The 7,500-nt window shown below is 46.8% G+C and overlaps 1 protein-coding gene across 1 annotated transcript in view; it reads left to right on the forward strand.

Annotated features, from left to right (window-relative positions):
• The window catches only part of cops7a (COP9 constitutive photomorphogenic homolog subunit 7A), an 11,209-nt gene extending 10,542 nt beyond the window's left edge, over window positions 1–667 (forward strand). The window contains exon 9 of the mRNA XM_030784751.1: window positions 1–667. This exon is cut by the window's left edge and continues 438 nt beyond it. The gene's annotated coding sequence lies outside the window, so the exon portion shown is untranslated.
• Window positions 668–7,500: the final 6,833 nt, after the last annotated feature.

Consider the following 7,500-nt stretch of genomic DNA (forward strand, 5'->3'; position numbering starts at 1 on the left):
CGTCAGTATCCCCTCTGAATCGACCAATCACCCGTCAGTATCCCCACACGTCTCCAGCAAAGTTCGTCCGCCATCTGGCTGCGCCCCAAGTCTTCTCAAGGACTCCATTAATAAACCGACACAACAACATGGCTTTTTTTGTTTTTTTGTTTTGTTTTGTTTCAGGGGTTTTTTTTTGTGTGTGTTTTTTTTTTTTTTGAGTCAGAACCAGCGTGATTGGAGAATCAGTTCATCAGTGATACAGTCTGTGATCTCACACTGGGCAATGTCTTCTGTTTCAGCAGCTGCTTAAGAAATGATCTTGTTGTTGTTTGGGGGGGGTTAAGAAATGATTTTGTTGTCATTGTTGGGGGGGGGGGGTGGTTATGGCATGTGCTGAAAATGACAAATATTCTGAAAACTTCAGTAAATGAGACTGTGTGTGTGTGTGAGTTTGTGTGTTTGTAATCCAACATTGACACCATCTACGCTCAGAACAGGCTACGGAGTGTGAGAGTGCGCGTGACCTCTTCAGTTCGTTTTAACTTCTTTCGACCCCCGCGTGTGTGTGTGTGTGTGTGTGTGCGTGTGTGTGTGTGTGTGTAATTTTCTGTAATGGAGTTGTGTTGAGTTGGTAATTAAGAACAGGATGTAAAGCTAATAAGGGAAATAAAAACCTTCTCTGTAACAGTGGTTGGTCTTTATCTCTCTCTCCCTCTCTCTCTCCCTCTCTCTCTCTCCCTCTCTCTCTCTCTCTCTCTCCCTCTCTCTCTCTCTCTCTCTCTCCCTCTCTCTCTCTCTCTCTCTCTCCCTCTCTCTCTCTCTCTCTCTCCCTCTCTCCCTCTCTCTCTCTCTCTCTCTCTCCCTCTCTCTCTCTCCCTCTCTCTCTCTCTTTCTCTCGTTAGGTGGGTGAAAAGCAGGGCATTAAATTGTAAAGGTGAGCGTTCAGGTAGGGGGTCTTGGGATGCTCATTAATTCCCATCCCCGTCGGGGGTGGGTGGGGTCAGAGCTTAAACACCATTCTAACCTCTCTCTCTCTCTCTCTCTCTTTCTCTCTGTCTCTCTCTCTCTCTCTCTCTCTCTCTCTCTGTCTCTCATGCGCACCCAGCCCTCCTGACACATCTAAATCCTGTAGAACCAACCACACACACTCACACTACGTCCTTTTCTTTTGGATACCTTTACTGTCACGAACTCAGTGTGAAGCAGTCAGAGGAATATTGCAAAGTTTATCATATGCTACATAATATTATATGGTATTGTATAGTTCTATAGAACTAAAGGGTTTAGCTGTAAATATAAATGTGTCTATAGAACTATAGGCTTAACTGAGCCGTAAATATAAATGTGTTTATAGAACTACAGGCTTTACTGAGCTGTAAATATAAATGTGTCTATAGAACTATAGGGTTTATATGGCTGTAAATATAAATGTGTCTATAGAACTATAGGGTTTACTGAGCTGTAAATATAAATGTGTCTATAGAACTATAGGCTTTACTGAGCTGTAAACATAAATGTGTCTATAGAACTATAGGGTTTACTGAGCCGTAAATATAAATGTGTCTATAGAACTATAGGCTTTACTGAGCTGTAAATATAAATGTGTCTATAGAACTATAGGCTTAACTGAGCCGTGAATATAAATGTGTCTATAGAACTATAGGCTTTACTGAGCTGTAAATATAAATGTGTCTATAGAACTATAGGGTTTACTGAGCTGTAAATATAAATGTGTCTATAGAACTACAGGCTTTACTGAGCTGTAAATATAAATGTGTCTATAGAACTATAGGCTTTACTGGGCTGTAAATATAAATGTGTCTGTAGAACTATAGGGTTTACTGAGCTGTAAATATAAATGTGTCTAAAGAACTATAGGGTTTATATGGCTGTAAATATAAATGTGTCTATAGAACTATAGGGTTCACTGAGCTATAAATATAAATGTGTCTATAGAACTAGAGGGTTTACTGAGCTGTAAATATAAATGTGTCTATAGAACTATAGGCTTTACTGAGCTGTAAATATAAATGTGTCTATAGAACTATAGGGTTTACTGAGCTGTAAATATAAATGTGTCTATAGAACTAAAGGCTTTACTGAGCTGTAAATATAAATGTGTCTGTAGAACTATAGGGTTTACTGAGCTGTAAATATAAATGTGTCTATAGAACTATAGGGTTTATACGGCTGTAAATATAAATGTGTCTATAGAACTATAGGGTTTAGCTGTAAACATAAATGTGTCTATAGAACTATAGGCTTTACTGAGCTGTAAATATAAATGTGTCTATAGAACTATAGGTTTTACTGAGCTGTAAATATAAATGTGTCTATAGAACTACAGGGTTTACTGAGCTGTAAATATAAATTTGTCTATAGAACTATAGGGTTTACTGAACTATAAATATAAATGTGTCTATAGAACTACAGGCTTTACTGAGCTGTAAATATAAATGTGTCTATAGAACTATAGGGTTTACTGAGCTGTAAATATAAATGTGTCTATAGAACTATAGGCTTTACTGAGCTGTAAATATAAATTTGTCTATAGAACTATAGGGTTTACTGAGCTGTAAATATAAATTTGTCTATAGAACTATAGGGTTTACTGAGCTGTAAATATAAATGTGTCTATAGAACTATAGGGTTTATACGGCTGTCAATCAATATGTGGAGGCTTGCAGCAGATACATGCAACATTTCACAGTTCTCTTTTGACCTCCTCTGACTAAAAATTTTGCCAAACACACACACACACACACGCACACACACACATTCTGAACGTGTTTAGTGCGCTGTCCTCTGAGAAAATCTGTGTGTCAAACCATGCTTCCGCTCTGCAGCAGACCATCAGAAATGTTTTCTTCACGCCTTTTCTGTCCATTTCTCTCTCTCTCTCTCTCTCTCTCTCTCTCTCTCTCTCTCTCTCTCACTCCATTCCATTTTCCTCCATGACGTTAATGGTGGCAATTAACTCCCCTGGCTTCCACTCAGAGATGGAGCAATGGAGACAGGGGGAGGAGGGAGCGATACATTTCTGCATTAACCTCCTGCTCTGCTCTCCTTCTCTCTCTCTCTCTCTTTCATATCCCGCTCTGTTTACATCCATGTCATGTTTATCCTCTTTCTCTACCTACATCCCTTGTTCTTTTCTCTCTCTCTCTCTCTCTCTCTCTCTCTCTCTCTCTCTCCCCCTCTCTCCCTCTCTCTCTCTCTCTCTCTCTCTCTCTCTCTCTCCCTCTCTCTCTCCCTCTCTGTCTCTCTAAATTGTGGTGTTAATTTCAGTGTTAATTTTAGTCAGTGTGACTGAACGGCAGTTCTGACACTTTTTCTGGGCAGAACAGATGGAACTGCAAACTCTTACAGCTGCACACACACGCACGCACACACACACACACACACACACACACACACACACACACACACATACACTCTCACACACACACACACACACACACATATACACGCACACAGTCTCTCACACACATCTTCACATGCGCATGCACTCACTTTAACATGTACACACCAACACACACACAGGTATGAGTCAGACAGACAGAGAAGCAGACGCCGAACTTGTGTATAAAACAGGAAGAGTACATTTACGCATGTACGTGTGTGTGTGTGTGTGTGTGTGTGTGTACCTGAGTTGCTGTGTGGGCAAGGGAGTGTGTGTGTGTGTGTGAGACACACACATAGAAACAGAGTTGTACGTAATATGAAGACTGCTTTCTCTGGTTCTGAAGTTGCTAACCCACCACTGAACATCCACTCCCACCTCCCTAACCCACCACTGAACATCCACTCTCACCTCCCTAACCCACTACTGAACATCCGCTCTCACCTCCCTAACCCACTACTGAACATCCACTCTCACCTCCCTAACCCACCACTGAACATCCGCTCTCACCTCCCTAACCCACTACTGAACAGCTACTGAACATCCACTCTCACCTCCCTAACCCACCACTGAACATCCACTCTCACCTTCCTAACCCACCACTGAACATCCGCTCTCACCTCCCTAACCCACTACTGAACAGCTACTGAACATCCACTCTCACCTCCCTAACCCACCACTGAACATCCACTCTCACCTCCCTAACCCACCACTGAACATCCACTCTCACCTTCCTAACCCACCACTGAACATCCACTCTCACCTCCCTAACCCACCACTGAACATCCACTCTCACCTCCCTAACCCACCACTGAACATCCACTCTCACCTCCCTAACCCACCACTGAACATCCGCTCTCACCTCCCTAACCCACCACTGAACATCCGCTCTCACCTCCCTAACCCACCACTGAACATCCGCTCTCACCTCCCTAACCCACCACTGAACTTCCACTCTCACCTCCCTAACCCACTACTGAACATCCACTCTCACCTCCCTAACCCACCACTGAACATCCACTCTCACCTCCCTAACCCACCACTGAACATCCGCTCTCACCTCCCTAACCCACCACTGAAAATCTGCTCTCACCTCCCTAACCCACTACTGAACAGCTACTGAACATCCACTCTCACCTCCCTAACCCACCACTGAACATCCGCTCTCACCTCCCTAACCCACCACTGAACATCCACTCTCACCTTCCTAACCCACCACTGAACATCCGCTCTCACCTCCCTAACCCACCACTGAACTTCCACTCTCACCTCCCTAACCCACTACTGAACATCCACTCTCACCTCCCTAACCCACCACTGAACATCCACTCTCACCTCCCTAACCCACCACTGAACATCCGCTCTCACCTCCCTAACCCACCACTGAAAATCTGCTCTCACCTCCCTAACCCACTACTGAACAGCTACTGAACATCCACTCTCACCTCCCTAACCCACCACTGAACATCCACTCTCACCTCCCTAACCCACCACTGAACATTCGCTCTCACCTCCCTAACCCACTACTGAACAGCTACTGAACATCCACTCTCACCTCCCTAACCCACCACTGAACATCCGCTCTCACCTCCCTAACCCACCACTGAACATCCGCTCTCACCTCCCTAACCCACCACTGAACATCCGCTCTCACCTCCCTAACCCACCACTGAAAATCTGCTCTCACCTCCCTAACCCACTACTGAACAGCTACTGAACATCCACTCTCACCTCCCTAACCCACCACTGAACATCCACTCTCACCTCCCTAACCCACCACTGAACATCCGCTCTCACCTCCCTAACCCACTACTGAACAGCTACTGAACATCCACTCTCACCTCCCTAACCCACTACTGAGCATCCACTCTCACCTCCCTAACCCACCACTGAGCATCCGCTCTCACCTCCCTAACCCACCACTGAACATCCGCTCTCACCTCCCTAACCCACCACTGAACTTCCACTCTCACCTCCCTAACCCACTACTGAACATCCACTCTCACCTCCCTAACCCACCACTGAACATCCGCTCTCACCTCCCTAACCCACCACTGAACATCCGCTCTCACCTCCCTAACCCACCACTGAACATCCACTCTCACCTCCCTAACCCACCACTGAACATCCGCTCTCACCTCCCTAACCCACCACTGAAAATCTGCTCTCACCTCCCTAACCCACTACTGAACAGCTACTGAACATCCACTCTCACCTCCCTAACCCACCACTGAACATCCACTCTCACCTCCCTAACCCACCACTGAACATCCGCTCTCACCTCCCTAACCCACTACTGAACAGCTACTGAACATCCACTCTCACCTCCCTAACCCACCACTGAACATCCACTCTCACCTCCCTAACCCACCACTGAACATCCGCTCTCACCTCCCTAACCCACTACTGAGCATCCACTCTCACCTCCCTAACCCACTACTGAACAGCTACTGAACATCCACTCTCACCTCCCTAACCCACCACTGAACATCCACTCTCACCTCCCTAACCCACCACTGAACATCCGCTCTCACCTCCCTAACCCACCACTGAACATCCACTCTCACCTCCCTAACCCACTACTGAACAGCTACTGAACATCCACTCTCACCTCCCTAACCCACTACTGAACATCCACTCTCACCTCCCTAACTCACCACTGAACATCCGCTCTCACCTCCCTAACCCACCACTGAACATCCACTCTCACCTCCCTAACCCACCACTGAACATCCGCTCTCACCTCCCTAACCCACTACTGAACAGCTACTGAACATCCACTCTCACCTCCCTAACCCACCACTGAACATCCACTCTCACCTCCCTAACCCACCACTGAGCATCCGCTCTCACCTCCCTAACCCACCACTAAACATCCACTCTCACCTCCCTAACCCACCACTGAACATCCGCTCTCACCTCCCTAACCCTCCACTGAACATCCACTCTCACCTCCCTAACCCACCACTGAACATCCACTCTCACCTCCCTAACCCACTACTGAACATCCACTCTCACCTCCCTAACCCACCACTGAACATCCGCTCTCACCTCCCTAACCCACTACTGAACAGCTACTGAACATCCACTCTCACCTCCCTAACCCACCACTGAACATCCGCTCTCACCTCCCTAACCCACCACTGAACATCCGCTCTCACCTCCCTAACCCACCACTGAACATCCGCTCTCACCTCCCTAACCCACCACTGAACATCCGCTCTCACCTCCCTAACCCACCACTGAACATCCGCTCTCACCTCCCTAACCCACCACTGAACATCCACTCTCACCTCCCTAACCCACCACTGAACATCCGCTCTCACCTCCCTAACCCACCACTGAACATCCGCTCTCACCTCCCTAACCCACCACTGAACATCCGCTCTCACCTCCCTAACCCACCACTGAACATCCGCTCTCACCTCCCTAACCCACCACTGAACATCCGCTCTCACCTCCCTAACCCACTACTGAACAGCTACTGAACATCCACTCTCACCTCCCTAACCGGCCTTCCTTGTGTGTGTGTGTGTGTGTGTGTGTGTGTGTGTGCGTGTGCGCGCGCGCTCACATGTGAATCATCTATTCCTGGTGAGAATGAGTTTCATCGTGTGAGTGTGTTTGTGCACTTTCTTCCTGCAGTTACCCCCTCATACTGAATCACACACACACACAAAGTAACACATGAGTTGTTTTCTGATGCCAGACCAGGCTGTTTTATTCAGGCTTTTGATTGACAGTGAGTCACATGTTCACAGCAGCGCTGTCTGTATGACGTCACACAACAACACGTCCATCTCCTGTCACGCCGGCGGCTTTCGCGCGCAGCCGCGTTCAGAACAGCCCCTCGGACATCGTAATGCTATTTCATAAAGGAAACGTTTATATTACAACATCTCATATCCAAAATGAACAATTGTTCTCACCCCAGAAAACTTCAGGCTTTGACAAGAAGTCACGAATGTGTTGAGTGAATGTACTGTCGACACGACCGCCCAGTCAAAGAACAGAACAGAACTGGAACAGGAAAACAGAACGGGGCGGGGCAGACCCCACTGCTGTCCACACTGTCAATGAGACATCTAAACTCTCATCTTTTCATTACATCTGTG

This window comes from Chanos chanos, chromosome 9 (assembly GCF_902362185.1).
Source record: "Chanos chanos chromosome 9, fChaCha1.1, whole genome shotgun sequence".
Taxonomy (NCBI): Eukaryota; Metazoa; Chordata; class Actinopteri; order Gonorynchiformes; family Chanidae; genus Chanos; species Chanos chanos.